The sequence below is a fragment of the Myotis nattereri genome (assembly GCF_964212035.1).
Source record: "Myotis nattereri genome assembly, chromosome: 3".
NCBI classification, from domain to species: Eukaryota; Metazoa; Chordata; class Mammalia; order Chiroptera; family Vespertilionidae; genus Myotis; species Myotis nattereri.
This window is the reverse complement of record NC_138077.1, coordinates 42,601,651-42,621,613: the sequence shown is the minus strand read 5'-3', so window position 1 is coordinate 42,621,613 and position 19,963 is coordinate 42,601,651.

The window sequence follows — 19,963 nt, the reverse complement described above, 5'->3', positions numbered from 1 at the left end:
GCCCGTACCTGCCGGCCCCCCAGGGCTCCCCGCGGCTGCCAGCTGTCGGAAGTGGCGCGGGTGGGGAGAGGGAAGATGCTCTGGGTGGGGAGCAAGGGTTTAAAGGGCCAGGATCCTGCTGTGTGCCCCCAGCCCAGCCTGGGACAGCAGGGGCGAGGCGGGATGGGGAGCCGGAGGGCTTTCCCCACTTCGCTCTCCGGCGCCTCAACTGACCTGGATGCGGAGAGAGACTGCGGCCAGAGTGGGGTAGGGGCTGGGTTGGGGAGAACGAGGTCGGAAGCGAAAGGAGGGGGTCCTTCGGCGGCAAGGCCGGGAGAAGTGTAGGGGCGGGGGGAGTCCGTCCGGGGCGCCCCTCCCCACCCGGAGCCGGCCGAGCTGGCTGGGATGCGGCGGGCCGGCTCTCGGGGTCGTCCCGCCCCGCGGGCAGCCCCGGCCTCACCGCCGCGTCCTCCGCGGAGTTCTGGGCGCCGCGACGGGACCAGCGGTGAGGTGCCGCCTCTGCGCCCGGGGGGCACTCGGTCTGGGCACCTGCGGGGCTCCCGCTCCGGACTCCCGCAGCCGCTGCTCTCTGTCCGCGCAGGGGCGTCGGCCCCGAGGATGCTGGTCCCGCCCCCGTTCGGAAAGGCCGCCCCCTGGCCCGCCTCGGCCCCGCCTGCCGCTGCGGCGGGGCTGGTGCTCCCCGTCTTCCAACCCCCTCCCTCTTTGTGTGCGGTACCGCCTCCGCGCCATCCCTGGCCGTTCCAGCCAGACCCGCACCGCACTGCAGGCACCGCGTCCCCGCCGCCGCACAGCCCCCCATCCGTGCGAGACCGGCCCCCGAGGCCCCACCCTTTCTGTCCTTCAGGAAGTGAGGCGGCCTGCAGATGCCCCCGAGCTGCTCAGCCTGCCGCCCCCCAACACTGCAGCGACCACAGCTTTCCCAGTATCAGCCCCCGCCCCGCGCCAGCCCGAGCTCGGCTTTCCGTCTCTGCAGTCACCCTCCCTCCTCACTGCAGCGAACCCCAGCTCCCTGCTACCCTTGGACCCCAAGCCCCAGCAAGCCACCGCATTCCTTTTCAAAGTGCTCCTTCCTCGCTGCAGAACCTTCCCCTGCCCTGCAGGCATCCTCAGCTTGTCTGACCCCCTCAGTGACCACTCACTCCAAGCAGGGGTCCTCATCACCGCAGCGACTCCCCCCCCCCCAAGCAATCAGCCTTCCCACCACTGCAGAACCATCTCCCCACTTTTTCCGGGGGTGGGGAGAGTGGGCAGGACTACACCCTCAGGACTTAACTCCCTGTGCTTCAGTTACCCACCACCTTGGGAGTGAGGCCTTCCAGCCTGCAGAACCTTCTAGTGATAGCAGACTACACCCACCCCCAGCAACAATGACCCCCCACCCCATCACTGCAACAGGCAAAAACATTTCTGTTTGTAAACAGGTTCCTTGATAATTGGCAGACTTGTCCTGCGACTTGAAAGTGTTGTGCTGCAAAAGCTCTCCCCAGTCCCTGACAGAGAGTCTGTGAGTCCTGGGGAGGCGACTGTGTTAGAGTCACCCTGGAAGCTTTCTTGCAGAGGCCACACTCAGATTCTGCAAAGAGAACTTGAGGAGAGCTGAGAGTAGGGGGCAGCAGGTGGGGAGTGGGCTTTCAAGCCAGACAGGTCTCATCCCTCCCCAGTTTATCCAGTCACCACCCCCACCATTCTGCCCAGGGGGAGCCCCTGTCTCCTTGAGCGCTGGAGCCCTTAACCACACCCTTTCCCTTGCTCAAACCACTTAGCATGGTGGCCTTCCCTTGGCCTCTCCCCAGGGAACTTCATGGGTGGAAATGCACGAGGATGACACGGAAAACAGCCACCATCACAGTGACGCAGCCCACAGCGAGCTCCAGCTGCATTCTACCCATTCTTTCCACACCACCTGAGCCCTGGTTCCACTGACACCTGTCCTCCTTTCTTTGCTGAACCTGCTTTCAGCCTCATGCTGAGTGAGCTTCCCTCTTACAGGTTTAGGGAGAGACAGTAGCTGGTGAGTGGGCGGAGAGGCCATCCAGGTGCTCCAGGTCTCCAGACAGCACCAGTCCAGGGAAGTCCTCCAGGAGCCCAAGGGGGTTTTGTGCTTTGCCCCTTCTGCAAATGAACCACACGTTATATGTGGCCCTTGGGCCAAACCTGAAGCTGCAGGGAGCAGTCATTAGGGAGCCCCAAACACACAGAAATGGCCAAAGAGGTCCCCTTTGGTCCTGAGAAGAGTTTGCATGTAGGACAGTGTCCCAGGAAGATGGCGTTCCTGTCAGAGACTAGATAACACACTTGTAGTGGCCAAGCTTTGCCGGGAAGCTGGACCAGCCCTGAGATCCTGCTGGGAAGGCTGTCTTAGCTGAGGCAAACACAGAAGAGACAGGTCAGCAGCTCCAGCTCTGCAAGAGGCATAAAGCATCCTGCAAGAAGGGGCAGGGCAGTGCAGGCTGTGACACCAAGGGGGAAGAGGGGCTTTGTGGGGACAGCAAATGTGTCCCTAAGGCCCAGCTGGGAGCACTCTGGTGGTAGGGCTGGAGCATGGCAGGCGTTGAGGACAGGAAGGGACAGCTCAGCCCCAGAGGGCCCAGAATTAGGGCCCAGCGGGGTAGGGTATCCTAGACAGGGCTAAGGAATGGCATGGAGCTTGGCTGGTCTGCTGTGTGCCAGGCATCAGGAAGGGGGTGGGCAGTACAGAGCTAAAAAGACAGTCTCTGTCTTGAAAGGCTGATACTTTGGTGAGAAAATGGCTCACACTTTGATCAGAAGTCAATTCTCGTTCCTTTTTGTCTTTCTCAACGCTGGCATGTTTGAAGAGTTCTAACCAGTTATTTTGTAGAATGTCCCTCTGTTTGGGTTTATCTGTTGTTTGCTCATGATTAGATTCAGGATATTAATTTTTGGCAGGTTTACCACATAAGTAATGTCGCCTTCTCACTATATTACATTAGGATGTGCACGTCAGTTACTATTGCTGGTGATGTTAACTTTGATCATTGGATTGAAGTGGTATGTTAGGGTTCTCCAATTAAAAGCAAAACCAATAGGAGATGTATCTTTAGCTATGTGTGTGTTTATGTCCTTACTTATGTTTTCATTTATTTATTTATTATAAGGGATTCGCTCACCCAATTACGAAGGCTGGCAAGTTCAAATTTGCAGTGTGAGCTAGTGCCGGAAGCCAATTCTAGCATGTCATAATTTCAAGAGTTTCATCAAAAGGTTGATGGAGCCAAAACCGGTTTGGCTCGGTGGATAGAGCGTCGGCCTGCGGACTGGGGGGTCCCGGGTTCGATTCCGGTCGGGGGCGTGTGCCTGGGTTGCGGGCATATCCCCAGTGGGAGATGTGCAGGAGGCAGCTGATCGATGTTTCTCTCTCATCGATGTTTCTGACTCTCTGTCTCTCTCCCTTCCTCTCTGTAAAAAATCAATAAAATATATTTTTTAAAAAAAAGGTTGATGGAACTTGGGGACTCAACAGGGTTGAGTCACACATGTAGTCACCTGTTGGGAATGGCTGAGGGCATTTCCCCAAACCTGAAAAGGGATGATTGTTGGCTGCCAGACAGCGCAGGGCATCTTAATCTACATGTTATTGCCTCCTACTGGCCAAACACCTGAACAGCCGTAGGCTAATTCTCCCATTCTGACAGTGGACTCTGTACGAAACCCTGACCCTTTGAAGTGTATATCTCTGCCTCACCTCAGGACAAATTGAATTGTGTTAATAAAAAGCATGGGGCCCTGAGACGAGGAGAACTTAGAACTTAGTTTTCTTCAAACTAGGCTCCTCTGACCCCCAAATGCCTTTCAAAATTATATTTCGTCTCTGGACTCCTATTTAATCTACGCACAGCCTTCTCCAGATTTCCTGAACCCTTCTAGATGCCAGAACAAGAACCCCGGCAGGCTAGCAGGTTGGAGACCCAGGAGGGCCAATGGTGCAGGTGAAATCTGAAGGAAGTCTGCTAGAGAATCCCTTCTTGCTGGAAAGGCTGGTCTTTTTATTCTACTCAGGCCTTCAACTGATTGGATGAGGCCCACCCACATTATGAAGAGCAGCATGCTTAACCACAGTTCACCAACTTAAATGTTAATCTCATCCCAAAGCATACTCCAAGGTGACACATGAAATAAACTATCACAGGTAAGGTTTCTAGGTTTTTCAACTGTAATGCTATTTTTTCTTTTTGTAAATAAATAAGTACATTTGTGGGGAGATAGTCTGAGTCTATGTAAGTATCCCAATCTTCATTAAAAAAAATCTTACCTACAAGTTTTAGCATCCATTAATGTCACAATTAATATTTTATGTCAGTTTTATTGAGGTATAATTTATATACAATAGAATTCACCATTTTTATTGTGGTAAAATACAGATAAGTAAATTTTACCATTAATTATATTAGTACATTCAAAATGTTATGCAACCATTACTACTGTCTAGTTCTAGAACATTTTTTTATTTTAATTTTTTAAAAATATATTTTATTGATTTTTTACAGAGAGGAAGGGAGAAGGATAGAGAGTTAGAAACATTGATCAGCTGCCTCCTGCACACTCCCTACTGGGGATGTGCCCACAACCAAGGTACATGCCCTTGACCAGAATTGAACCTGGGACCCTTGAGTCTGCAGACTGACGCTCTATCCACTGAGCCAAACTGGTTAGGGCTAGTTCTAGAACATTTCGATCACCCCAAAAGGAAACCCCATATCCATTAAAAAGTCACTCTCCATTCCCTCCTCCTCTCAATCCCTGGAAACCATTAATATGCTTTCTATTTCTATAGACTTCCATATTTTTGCAAGATTTATTAAATTTTTTTCAAATGAATCAAAGATTTAAATGTACAACTTTTAGAAGCTAACATAAGAGAAAATCTTTGGGATCTAGGGCTTAGTGAAGAGTTCTTAAAATGGTACCAAAAGCATGACCCATAAAAGGAAAACACAATAAACTGAGATTTTGATGTGTTGGCAAAATGTGGGGAAAAAAAGGAACACTTGTATATTGCTGATAGGAATGTAAAAATTGCAAGATTTCATATAAATGGAATCATACAATATGTGGACTTTTGTGTCTGGCTTCTTTCACTTAATATTTTTAAGGTTCATCTATGTTGTAGCATGTATCAGTACTTAATTATCTTTTTTGGTTAAGTAATCTACCATTGTATAGCTATATCACTTTTGTTTATTCACTCATCAGCTTATAAAAATTGGGTTTTTTCCACCTTTTGGCTATTATGAACAGTACTGCGATGAATCTTTGTATAAAAGTTTTTGCTTGAATATCTATTTTCAATTCTTTTGGGTACATATCCAGGAGTGGATTTACTAGATGATATGGTAATTCTATATTAACTTAGTGAGGTTTTCCATAACAGCTGAAAATTTTTACATTCCTATCAGCAATATACAAGTGTTCCTTTTTTTCCCCACATTTTGCCAACACATCAAAACCTCAGTGTATTGTGTTTTCCTTTTATGGGTCATGCTTTTGGTACCATTTTAAGAACTCTTCACTAAGCCCTAGATCCCAAAGATTTTCTCTTATGTTAGCTTCTAAAAGTTGTACATTTAAATCTTTGATTCATTTGAAAAAAATTTAATAAGGTGTGAGGTTTGGGTCAAGGTTTTAAAAATTTTCCTCTATGGATAGCCAATTGCTCCAGCACCATTTGTTGAAAAGACTATCCATCCTCCATTGAATTGCTTTTGCACCTTTGTAAAAAATCAGTTGGGCCCTAGCCAGTTTGGCTCAGTGGATAGAGCATTGGCCTGCAGACTGAAGGGTCCCAGGTTCGATTCCGGTCAAGGGCACATGCCTGGGTTGTGGGCTTAATCCCCAGTAAGGGGCATGTAGGAGGCAGCCGATCAATGATTCTCTCATCATTGATGTTTCTATCTCTCTCTCCCTCTCCCTTCCTCTCTGAAATCAATATATTTTTTAAATATCAGTTGAGCCCTGGCAGATGTGGCTCAGTTGGTTGAGCATCATTTCATGCCCAGTTTGCTTCCTGGTCAGGGCACATGCCAGGGTTCAGTCTCAATCCCCAGGTATGCAGGAGGCAGCATATTGATGGTTCTCTCTCATTGATGTTTCTCTTCTCTCTCCCTCTCCCTTCCTCTCTGAAATACATAAAAAATATATTTTTTAAAAACAAACATTTTTTAAAAATCAGTTGCCTGTACCTGTACAAAGCTGTTTCTGTGTTCTCTATTCTGTTCCATAGGTTTGTATGTCTATCCTACTAGTATCAAATAACCTTGCTTACTGAAGACATCCTATATAATAAAAGGCTAATATGCAAATAGACCGAACGGCAGAACAACCAAACAACCGAACAACTGGTCGCTATGACATGCACCGACCACCAGGGGGCACATGTGGAACATGGTGGGCGTCGGCAGCAGGTGGCAGAGCATGGAACATGGCGTGGGTCAGCTGTGGTGGGATGGTGGAGCAGGTGAGCGGGGGCACCAGACCAAGGCAGGGTGCTGGTCGCTGTCATTGGGGCGAGCCTCTGGTGGTTACTGAAAATTCTTTGCTCCCGTGCACCATGGTCCCTCCTGGCACTTGCACCTGCTGCTGGTGCCGGCCCCACTCGCACCCACTGCCAGCACCCGGCACCAGCCCCAATCGCTTGTCACTGTCAGCAGGTGTGAGCAGTGGCAGCCGGTCCGATTGCCCCTCAGGGCTTCTCCACCCCCTCCCCTGCTCCTGAGGGGCGATCAGGGCCGGCAGCCACTGCTGCTTGCACCCACTGCTGGTGCCAGCCCCAATCACTCCATGCTGTCAGTGGGTGTAAGGGGAGTGGCGCTGTCATCATGTGGCAGCGGTGGTGGTGGGAACAGGGCTGCCGGTAGACGGGACTGGGGAGGGGCCGGGCGGGGGCGCAGAGGATGGGCCGAGACCTGCCCCTGTGCCCACTGCAGCCTCGCGGCCCACAGTTCCTTTCAAGGTGCACAAATTCGTGCACTGGGCCCCTAGTACTATATAAGTCTGAAATTGTGTAGACTGACTCCTCCCACTTTATTCTTATTTTCAAAATTGGTTTAGTTATTCCAGTTCATATGCCTTTCCATATGAATTTTAGAATAATCTTGTCTAGATCTACAAAATGTTTTGCTGGGAAATGTATAGGAATTGCATTAAACCTGTATATCAATTTGAGGAGAATTGACATCTTTACTATATTGAATGTTCTAACCCACAGATATGGTATATTTCTCCATTTGTTTAGATCTTTATTATTCATTTTTTAAAAATATATTTTTATTGATTTTAGAAAGGAAGGGAGAGGGAGAGATAGAAACATCAATGATGAGAGGGAATCATTGATTGGCTGCCTCCTGCATGCCCCCTACTGGGGATCGAGCCTGAAACCCAGGCATGTGCCCTTGACCAGAATCAAACCTGGGACCCTTTAGTCTGCAGGCTGACGCTCTATCCACTGAGCCAAACCAGCTAGGGCTATTATTCATTTTTTTATTTAGATATTTAAAAAATATATATTTTATTGATTTTTTCCAGAGAGGAAGGGAGAGGGATAGAGAGGTAGAAACATCGATGAGAGAGAAACATGAGAGAGAAACATCAATCAGCTGCCTCCTGCACACCTCCTACTGGGGATGTGCCCGCAACCAAGGTACATGCCTTTGGCCGGAATTGAACCTGGGACCTTTCAGTCCGCAGACCGACACTCTATCCCACTGAGCCAAACCGGTTAGGGCTTATTTAGATATTTAAAATGTAATTATGATAATAGCTATAAGAAACTACATTTTTCAATGCAATTATTATGATAAGGGAACTTGACCATCCTGGGGGAAGGGTCAGAGATAGCTGCTCTGAGAACTGAAGAACTAAGAAAAATGAGAACTGAAGAACTAAGAATTCGCTAAGCAGGAGATGAGGGAGAAGGTTTCCAGCAGAGGGAACAGTGTGTGCAGACACCATGAGTTAGAAAGTGTGGAGCCTTAGAGGGAATAAAGGAAAGTTACTGAATTATTCAGGGCTTTGGTATCTTATTAAGGATTTTCAAATTTACTTGAAAACTTTTGAAAAGTCATTAGAGGGCTTTCAAGCTAGGGAATGATGAGATCACACAGGGTTTATTTCAATTTATATCTTTTAAAAATATATTTTTTTATTGATTTCAGAGAGGAGAGGAGAGGGAGAGATAGAAACGTTGATGAGAGAGAATCATTGATCGTTACCTCCTGCATGCCCCCTACTGCACCCGGGGCATCCTGGGGTATTTGCCCTGATGGAGAATTGAACCATGATCTTCTGATTCATAGGTCGACACTCAACCACTGTGCCATGCGGTCCGGACTAATTATATCTTTTTTTCAATTGTGGTAAGGTATATACATAACAAAATTTACCACCTTAACCATTTATAAGTGCACGGTTCTGTGGCATTAAGTGTGGTCACATGGTTGTGCTTTAATTATTTTTTAATATTGTAAAATTAATGCATAGTTAGGATATAAAGTCTTAATGGGTATTCAGTGGGCAGTAAAAAGTTACCCTCCCTTTCTTTCCTCTATCCCACCCACAGATGTTTTCTCCATTGATTTTAGAGAGAGTGGACAGGAGGGAGGGGTAGAGAAAGAGAAAGAAACATCAATGTGAGGGAGACACATTTATTGTGGTCTTCTGTGCATACCCCACCAGAGCTGGGGATTGAATCTGCAACCTAGGTCCGTGCCCTTGACCAGGAATTGAACCCGAGGCCCTTCAGTGAGCAGGGCAGACACTCTAACCACGGAGCCACACCGGCCAGGGCACCACTGTTTTCTTACGTTCCTTCACCATACATTGGAGAAGTTATCCTATAGGTATAAATACACAAGTCTTTAAGAGGATACAAACAAACCTGTTTTTAGGGACAAAAAAAAAGGAGGGAAACAACCTGAATGTCCACCAAAAAGAGAACTGTTGAATGAGTGATGGTGCATCCACATCATGGAACATTGTGTGCTATTAAACAATAATGTACATCGATGAAAGAAAAAAAAGCAAATTGCAGAATGATGTGACTCAATTTCTATAAAAATAAGTAATTATCAAAGTTCTCTGGCGATAATATCAGTGTAGTGCAACATTCCTGCTAGGAAAGGAATTGAGGAGAAGGTCACTGAATCACCTTGGCAGCCACTCCTTCATTACTCCTTTCCAAAACCTGAGGGCATGTCAGTTACCTCCTCCCCTCCTGCTTCTCCCTCAGAGCTTAAAGGGTTTAAACAGCTTGGTGGGAGGCAGCAAATGGGAGTGATCCATTGTGATGTATGCTTTCTGCCCTAGGGCTCTTTCCTTCCACTTTCCTTGAATCCCCAGGACTGGATATGAACTGTAGGCCTTCAGACCTTTCCCAACACCCTTGCCAGACAGATGGCTGACACCCCCAGGGGATTATGAACTTCTAGGCCAAAACAACCAGACACCTGGGTCCAAGTGAAAGACAACAAACTAGACAACATATGCTTTCTAAGTCCAAGTATTCAGAATATTCAGCCCGGCCAGTGTGGCTCAGTGGTTGTGTGTCAACCTATGAACCAGGAGGTCACAGTTTGATTCCTGATCAGGTCATATGCCCAGGTTGCGGGCTCAATCCCCAGTGTGGGGTGTGCAGGAAGCAGCTGATCAATGATTCTCTCTCATCATTGGTGTTTCTGTCTCTCCCTTTCCCTTCCTCTCTGAAATCAATAATAAAAATACATTTAAACAAAAAATGAAAATAAAAGAGTGGGGCTTACCCTACCAGATTTGGTACTGGTACAAGAACAAGTAGACCAATAGAGAACCTGACCCATGTATTAATAAAAATAATGTAATATAATATCCTATCTAATAAAAGAGAAACATGGTAATTGGCGTACGACTGCTACCCTTCCCATTGGCTAATCAGGGTGATATGCAAATTAACTGGCAGCCAAGATGGCGGCTGGCAGCCAGGCAGCTTGAAACTAACATGAGGCTTGCTTGCTTCAGTGATGGAGGTCTCCAATGTTCCCCGCCTGCCACTGCAGGCCTCTAAACTGCAACTCTAAGCAACTATGTAACAAATACCGCCAGACTTCAGCCAGCAGGATCGCAACATTGTAAGCAAAGGCCTGAAACCTACTTTCAGCAGTGGAGGCCTAAGAGCTGGAGCCAAGCCTCAAAGCTAAAGCTGGCCCAGAATAAAAAAAAGAAAAAGAAAAAAAGGAGCGGTTGGGAGCTTCAGTCACCCCCAGCCTGAAAACAGCCCTCAGCCCCTCACCCAGACTGGCCAGGCACCCCAGTGGGGACCCCAACCCTGAAGGGTGTGTGACCAGCTGCAAACAGCCATCATCCCCTCACCCAGCTGGCCAGGCACCCCAGTGAGGACCCCCACCCTGAAGGATGTGTGACCAGCTGCAAACAGCCATCATCCCCTCACCCAGGCTGGCCAGGCACCCCAGTGGGGACCCCCACCCTGATCCAGGACACCCTTCAGGGCAAACCAGCCGGTACCCACCCGTGCACCAGGCCTCTACCCTATATAGTAAAAGGGTAATGTGCCTCCCAGCACCGGGATCAGCGGAGCCACGAGGCCTACTGGCACCGGGATCAGCATGGCAGGGGGCAGCGCCCCAACCCCCTGATCGGCCCTGCTCTGTGTGTGACAGAGTGCGGCGGCCCAACCCCCCACCCCCCCACGGGCCCTGCTCTGTGTGTGACGGGGTAGAGCCATAACCTCCCCATCGGCCCTGCCCTGAGTGTGAGAGTGGCGGTGCCCCAACCCCCTGATCGACCCTGCTCTGTGGGTGATAGAGGGCGGCGCCCCAACCCCCTAATGGGCCCTGCTCTGTGTGTGACGGGGGCAGTGCCCCAACCCCCTGATGGGCCCTGCTCTGTGAGTGACAGGGGGCAGTGCCCCAACCCCCTGATTGGCCCTGCTCTGTGCGTGACAGGGGGTGGCGCTGCAACCTCCCCATCGACCCTGCCTTGAGTGTGACAGGGGGTGGTGCCCCAACCCCCCAATCGGCCCTACCATGAGCGTGACTGAGGGTGGAATCACAACCTCCGAATCGCCCTGCTCTGTGCATGACAGGGGGTGGTGTCCCAACTCCCCAATCGGCCCTGCTCTGAGCCTGACCAGGGGCTGCACCTAGTGATTGGGCCTGCCCTCTGCCACCCGGGAGCAGGCCTAAGCCAGCAGGGCGTTATCTCCCGAGGGGTCCCAGACTGCGAGAGGGCACAGGCCGGGCTGAGGGACCCCCCTCCCCCCCCCCCCGAGTGCACAAATTTTTGTGCACCGGGCCTCTAGTATTATATATAATATGTAATACATAATATATAAGTGAAAACAATATGCAATAAATGTGGCACCACCATCATTGAAGAAAAGATAGGTTGTTAAGTAAATAACGTTGGAAAAACTGGTTCACTATATGGAGAAAGATGAAGACTGTGTTCCTATACAACACATATAAGGATGAATTCTAGATGGATTGAACTGATTTCACTCATGTGGAATCTAATGAACAAAATAAACTAACAAAAAAAATTAGAAATAAACTCATAGACAGAGAACAGACTGACAGCTGTCAGAGGGGAGGGGAATTGTGAGACTGGGTGAAAAGGATGAAGGGATTAAGCAAAAACAAACACACAAAAAACAACAAACAAGAAAACCCTCATAGACACGGACAACAGTATGGTGATTACCAGAGGGAGAGAGGGCTGGGGGAGGTAAAGAGGGTAAAGGAGGGATAAATGGTGATGGAAGGAGGCTTGACTTGGGGTGGTGAACACACAATATACAGATGAGGTATTACAGAATTGTACACCTGAAACCTATATAATTTTGTTAACCAATGTCACCCCAAGAAATTCAATAAAAAAAGAAAAAGAAAGTTGCAGAAAATCTCTGTCACCTACTGGTGGTAGGGAAGGACTCTAACACTTCAAAAGAACAAATCATGTTGCCAAACACTGATGATTTTGATTACATAAGAATTAAGTATTGCTTCTCCACAAGATACTTACTAATTACAAAGGGAAAAACAGCAATTTACAGCGTAGAAACCTGGCAGACACCACCTTAACCAAATAATCAAAGTTAACATCACCAGTAATAGGACAAATTGACATCACATGCCTCCTGATCAGATGCTCTGAGAAGGCACAGCCTCTCTTCTATGACATTCCTGCCAAAAATGCATAGTCTGAATCTAATCATGAGGAGACACCAGACTAACAGAAATGGACATTCTACAAAGAAAGTGTCCTGTACTCTTCCAAAATGTTAAGGTCATGAAAGATAAAAACCGATGGATTATTCCAGATCACAGGAGGCAAGACAACTAAATACAATTTAGTGTGATCCTATATTTAAAAAAATTTTTATAAAATAAATTGGTGGTGCCCTAGCCGGTTTGGCTCAGTGGTTAGAGTGTCAGCCTGTGGACTGAAGGGTCCTGGGTTCAATTCTGGTCAAGGGCATGTACCACAGTTGTAGGCTCCTTCCCCAGCCCGGGCCCTGGTCAGGGTGCATGCAGGAGGCAACCAATTGATGTGTTTCTCTCTGTCTTTCCCTCTCTCTTCCACTCTCTAAAAATCAATGAAAAAATATCCTCAGGTAAAAACTAAAAAATTAATAATAAAATAAAATAAATTGGTGTACAATTAGCAAAAATTGGGTAAACTCTATAGATTAGATAATAATACTGTATCAATGTACACTGAGTGGCCAGATTATTATGACCACCTGACGTTTGTAGGCAAATTAGCTATAATTTCCCGCTGAAGTAGCTAGAGGGCCAGACCATTATAAACGTCTGAATAGCACCACATACCTAAGTATTGTTGCTGATAAGTTCATCCTATCATGTTGATGGCATATCCAAATGGAGATGGCTTCTTCCAACAAGACAATGCGCCATGCCACAGTGCTCGTATTGTGCAGGAGTGGTTTCAAGAACATGAGGGAGACTTTACCTTGCTTAGGTGGCCCCCACAATCACCAGATCTCAATCCAATTGAGCATTGTGGGACGAAGTTAAAAGAGCCATCAGGCAGCTGGTTCCACAACCATCAAATCTCACAGAACTGGGCAGTGCTATTCATCAGGCATGGTGTCAGATTCCTCGCATCACCTTTCAACATCCCGTGGAGTCAATGCCAAGAATTGCCGCAGTATTGAAGGCAAAAGGTGGCCCAACGAAGTACTGATGGGGTGGTCATAATAATCTGGCCACTCAGTGTATATATCCTGATTTCGATCATTGTACTGTGGTTATATAAGGGAAGTCCTTGTTTTTAGAAAGCATATTGGGGTATTCAGAAATAAAGGAATGTTATGTCTACAACTTATTCTCAAGTTGTTTGGGAAAAATTATACACACACATGCACACAAAAACACAGAGAATGATATAGCAAATGTGCAAAATATTAACATTTATGGAATCTGGAGGAAGGGAAGAGCAGAATTCCTTGTAATATTCTACAAGTCTAAAATTATTTAAGTAAAATGTTATAAAAATTATTTGTTTCTTTAAGTCTGAAATTATTTTAAAGTACAATGTTATAAAAATTAAGCATTTCTGTTTAGTGCAGGACACTAAGGGGAAAGTTAATAGCTGACACAATGGGAGAAGGTAAAGATTTAGATGTTCATATGTGTTTTTTTAATTGATTAGGGAAGGTGTGAGAGAGAAAGATCAATTTGTGGTTCCACTTATTCTTGAATGTGCCCAGGGTCAAACCCAAAACCTTGGTGTATTGGGATGACACTCCAAACAACTGAGCTACCCAGCCAGGGACTACATGTTCATATGATTATAGATAAAGTTTGGAAAGATATCTATAAATCTGGTGATAATGGTTTCTTTAGGAAAGATGGTACTAGAATTGGGATGAAGGGGGTATTAGCTTTATTTGCATTCTTCAACTTGTTACAACACTCATGTATTACTTTTATATTTTTAAAATATTTTTAAAAATCTGAAAACAATCTCAGCACATAGAAAATTTGAAGTAAAGAACAACTCCCCATAACCCTTTATTTAATGTGTATTTTCTATAAACAAGGACATTCTCTTACATCATCACCACAACACAATTGTCAAAAATCAGGAAGTTAATTCTACCAGCAAATCTATCATTTAGACTAGAAGGATAAAGAGCTTCCCAGAAAAAGGTAAAGGAGTTCATCACCACCAAACCAATATTAGACGAAATGTTAAAGGGTTGTTGTTTTTATTTCAGGAAAAAAGAGATAAAAAATATGAATAATAAAATGGCAATAAATACATATCTATCAGCAATTACTTTAAATGCTCCAATTAAAAGACACAAGGTACTGAATGGATAAGGAAACAAGACCCACACATATGCTGTCTACAAGAGACTCACTTCAGATGGAAAGACCCAGAGACTGGAAATAAGGGATGAAAAAAGATATTTCATGAAAATGGAAGCAAAACAAAACAAAACAAAAAGCTGAAGTAGAAATACTTATACCAGACAAAACAGACTTTTGAAAAAGGCTATAATAAGAGACAAAGAAGGACCCAGCAGCTCCACTTCTGGGTATTTATCGTAAGAAATATAAAATAAAAAAGAAATCACTGTGTTCACTGCAGCATCAGTACAATAGCTAATGTATGGAAGCAGCCTAACTGCCCATCCGCAGGTGAATAGATAAAGAAGATGTGGTACATTTATACAATGGAATATTATTCAGCCATAAAAAAGGACAAAATCTGCCCTGGCCAGTGTGGCTCAGTTGATTGGACAGTTGTCCCATGTACCAAAGGGTCACAGGTTCAATTCCCTGTCAGGTCACATACCCAGATTGCAGGTTTGATCCCTGGTTAGGGCACATATGGGAGGCAACCAATCATTGTTTCTCTCACACCCCTGTTTCTCTCTCTCTTTTTCTCCCTTCCTCTTTTCTAAAAAATCAATAAAACATTTCCTTGGGTGAGGATTGAAAAAAAAAAAAAGAATGAAATGTTACCATTTTTGACAACATGGATGGGCCAGTGGTTCTCAACCTTCTGGCCCTTTAAATACAGTTCCTCATGTTGTGACCCAACCATAAAATTATTTTCGTTGCTACTTCATAACTGTAATGTTGCTACTGTTATGAATCATAATGTAAATATCTGATATGCAGGATGGTCTTAGGCGACCCCTGTGAAAGAGTCGTTCGACCGCCAAAGGGGCCGCGACCCACAGGTTGAGAACCGCTGGCCTAGAGGGTATTGTGCTGAGTTAAATAAGTCAAAGAGAAAGACATACCATATAATTTCACTTATATGTGGAATCTAAAGGACAATATAAATGAACCAACAACACAGAAACAGACTCAGATACAGAGAACAGACTGAGATTTGGTTGCCAGAAGGGGGACTCTTGGGGGAAAGGGTGAAAAAGGATGTATACAAGTTCAGTGGTTGATCTCTTCCCACACACCTTCCCTTGCCTTCCCTCTGAGGCTCAACAGTCTGTTCATGCTTCTATGTCTCTGGGTCTATTTTTGTTCTGCTGATGTTGACTTTGATCACTTGATCAAGGTGGTATCAGTTAAGCTTCTCTACTGTACAGTAATTCCTTTTCCCTTTATAATAAATAAATCTTTGGGTGGAATTACTTTGAAAATGTGTCTTGTTCCTCATTAAATTTTTAATTTATTCATATAATTATGTATATTAATATCAACTGTTTTATTCAGAGGTTATAATCAGTATACTAGTATACTGATGTTCAAACTGTCTAATTTGTCCAGTGGGAGCATTTCAAGCTAACTTTTCTGTCCTTTTTATATGTCCCAATTACACTTTTTTTTTTTTTGCTTTTAGTACAAGATTTCTAGGCTCATCTTGTATTTCTCTCTCAGCCCCAGAATCAGCTCATTCACTAGGGAGCACTGACACCATACAGTGTAGCATGTTATGTAGAAGCTAGGACTTGGGCACTGCTCCCTGCCATTGGAATGGGGGTGTCACTTCTCAACAGTTAGAGCATGCACACTTAAATCTATATTTATTTTTTTTTAAATTAAATCTTTATTGTTCAGATTATTACAGTTGTTCCTCTTTTTTCCCCCCATAACTCCCCTCCACCCAGTTCCCACCCCACCTTCTGCCCTCACTCCCCACCCACTGTCCTCATCCATAGGTGTACGATTTTTGTCCAGTCTCTTCCCCCACCCCCCACACTCCCTCCCCCGCCCCCGAGAATTGTCAGTCCCATCTATGCCCCTGATTCTATTATATTCACCAGTTTACTCTGTTCATCAGAATTTTTATTCACTTGATTTTTAGATTCACTTGTTGATAGATATGTAATTGTTGTTCATAATTTTTATCTTTACCTTTTTTCTTCTTCTTCCTCTTCTTAAAGAATACCTTTCAGCATTTCATATAATACTGGTTTGGTGGTGATGAACTCCTTTAGCTTTTTCTTATCAGTGAAGCTCTTTATCTGACCTTCAGTTCTGAATGATAGTTTTGCTGGATAAAGTAATCTTGGTTGTAGGTTCTTGCTATTCATCACATTTTTTTTTCCTTTTTCTCATATTTCTTCATTGATTTCAGAGAGGAAGGGAGAGGGGAAAGAGAGAAACATTAATGATGAGAGAATCATTGATTGGCTGCCTCCTGCATGCCCCCTACTGAGGATCAAGCCCGCAACCCAGGCATGTGCCCTTGGCCAGAATCAAACCTGGGACCCTTCAGTCCGCAGGTTAACACTCTATCCACTGAGCCAAGCTGGCTAGGGCTTGCTATTCATCACTTTGAATATTTCTTGCCACTCACTTCTGGCCTGCATAGTTTCTGTTGAGAAATCAGCTGACAGTCGTATGGGTACTCCCTTGTAGGTAACTGACTTTTTTTCTCTTGCTGCTTTTAAGATTCTCTCTTTGTCTTTTGCCCTTGGCATTTTAATTATGATGTGTCTTGGTGTGGTCCTCTTTGGATTCCTTTTGCTTGGGGTTCTCTGCGCTTCCTGGACTTGTAAGTCTATTTCTTTCACCAGGTAGGGGAAGTTTTCTGTCATTATTTCTTCAAATAAGTTTTCAATATCTTGCTCTCTCTCTTCTTCTGGCACCCCTATAATTCGGATGTTGGTACGCTTGAAGTTGTCCCAGAGGCTCCTTACACTATCTTTTTTTTTTTCTTTTTTTAATATATTTTATTGATTTCTTACAGAGAGGAAGGGAGAGAGATAGAGAGTTAGAAACATCGATCAGCTGCCTCCTGCACACCTCCCACCGGGGATATGCCCGCAACCCAGGTACATGCCCTTGACCAGAACCGAACCTGGGATCCTTCAGTCCGCAGGCCGACGCTCTATCCACTGAGCCAAACCGGTTTCGGCTCCTTACACTATCTTGATATTTTTGGATTCTTTCTTCTTTTTGCTTTTCCGGTTGGGTATTTTTTGCTTCTTCATATTTCAAATCTTTGACTTGATTCTTGGGATCCTCTTGTCTGCTGTTGGATCTCTGTATATTATTCTTTATTTCAGTCAGTGTATGCTTAATTTCTAGTTGGTTCTTTTTCATATCCTTGAGGGTCTCACTAAATTTATCAGCGGTTTCTAGAAAATTCTTGAAAAACCTTATAACCATGCTTTTGAACTCTATATCCAGTAGTTTGCTTTCCTCCATTTCTGTCATTTGTGATCTGTTTCTTTGTCTCCACATTTTTTGTGCTTCCCTGTGTTGATAAAATGGCTTTGTGTGCTAGGTGTGCTATAGGGCCCAGTGGCTCAGCCTCCCCAATTACCTGAGGTGGACACTCTTGGTGCACCCCTTTGTGGGCTGTGTGCAGTCTTGTTGTAATTAAGCTTTGATTGTTGTTGGTATCACTGGGAGGAATTGACCTCCAGGCCAATTGGCAGTGAGAATCAGCTGTGTCTACAGTGGGAGAACTTCTGTGCTGAAGTCACCCTTATGGGGCAAGACTTGCTTCAGTGGGCTTTGGTGCTCACTGAGTCTGCCCCTTAGTGTGTCCCTTATGGATCTGAGGAGTTGCAATCCAGACGGTCCCACTCCAACCACTAGGCACACGGGCCCCTGGATCCCCAAGGAGGTGCCAATTCAGCCTCCGCCCGAGGCTACCCAGCAGGAGCTATGGAGAAATATGCAGACTGATCCTCCTTGTTTGGGGTCCGGAGGCACCCAGGCGAGGCCCAGCCGCGAAGCAATGCAAGCTGCTGTGGGGCCCTGAGCCCTCCCTTGGATGTTCTGATTCTCTCTGACCCAGCTGCAGCTTGCTAGGCAATTTTAGATCTCAAAGGGCCAGCCCATTCATATGCAAAAGCCTCACAGCTTGGGTGGGGCAGGGTCTCAGGGAATCAACAGGGCGGATCAAACAGCTATGGCTGGTCCTCAGCCCTGCCCTAAGAGGCCCCCCGGGTCTCAGTGTCCCACGGTCATCACTGCAAGCACCTCTGAGAAAGCTGCCCTCAAGTTCCACCCACTGCCAGACAGTCCAGTTCCTCCCCGTGTGAGTCTGGGTCCCCAGAGACTCGCCCAGAACTGCAGTCAGGGCCGTTGGGAGCTTGAGACTCCCTCCCGATTTAAAAAGACACCGGCAACCTCCAATGCCAGCCCTTTCTGCGTGCACCTCCGTACCTCTGCACTTTACTTCCGCACCTCCTGAGTCCCAGTGTGATTTTCTCTTTCCTTCTAGTTGTAGAATTTCCACTCAGCCAGCCTTCCTGTGGTTCTGGGTGATTTCTGTTTTGTCTTTAGTTGTAGTTTTGAAGTGGTTGTGCGAGGCAGCAAGTTCAGGTGTTTACCTATGCCGCCATCTTGGTTTCTCCCTATTTCTCCCTATATTGATTTTTAAATCTACCTCTATGTATTGAAAAATATGAGTTTACACCAATATTTCCAATTTTAACCTAATATCACAAGGTTCATTCTAGTTTTCTCCCTTTCTTTTTTTTTTTTGCAAATATATTTTTTATTGATTTCAGAAAGGAAGGGAGAGGGAGATAGAATCATCAATGATGAGAGAGAATCATTGATCAGCTGCCTCCTGCACACCTTCCCACCCACTGGGGATTGAGCCCACAACCTGGACATGTGCCCTTGGCCGGAGTCAAACCTGGGACCCTTCAGTCTGCAGGCTGACACTCTACCCACTGAACCAAACCAACTAGGTCTTTCTCCCTTTCTATATTTACTAGAGGCCCAGTGCAAGAAAATTCATGCACTGGAGGGGGTGTCCCTCAGCCCGGCCTGCCCCCTCTCTCAGTTCAGGAGCCCGCAGGGACAGGAGGCGACCCTGCGATCAGGGGAAGGCAATGCCCCCATCACACTTCTGCTGCTGCCACTGCTGGCAGTGCAAGCCTCGGCCAGCCCTGGTTACCTGTGCCTTGAGAGGCCCTGGGTGGTTGGGCAGCCAACATCTGAGGCTTGCCTGCACTCAGGCTGGCCCTGGGTGGCTGGGGGGCTGAGGGGACTGGGCACCGCCATCTTGTGGCTGTGGGCGCTGCCATCTTTGAGGGCGGGGCAGTCAATTAGCATATTCCCTCCTTGTTGGCTGTGGGTGCTGCCATCTTTGCAATGGTGTGAGGGTCAATTAGCATATCCCCTCCTAAATAGATAGGATAATTTCCTTCTCCAACTGTGAGAAACTGGGCTCCCATTTTCCCTAACACATTTATCCATATGAATTATCCCTGTCACCACTGCCTTCTTCTGCATTCACATGCCCTTCTCACTCATCTCCAATACTCTACACTGGGTTGCTTCCACCTGCCCCCTCAGTAAATACCCTCCTCACCCTAAACTTGCCCAACACCCTGTCCTGGGTCTTCCCCTCCTCAAAACGTCCTTCTTGCCCTGGCTAAAGTGGCTCAGTTGGTTGGGTGTCATCCTGTGCTTGAGAGGCTGCTAGTTCGATTCCCGGTTAAGGCCCATGCCTGGGTTGCAGGTTTGATACCCAGTAGGGGGCATGC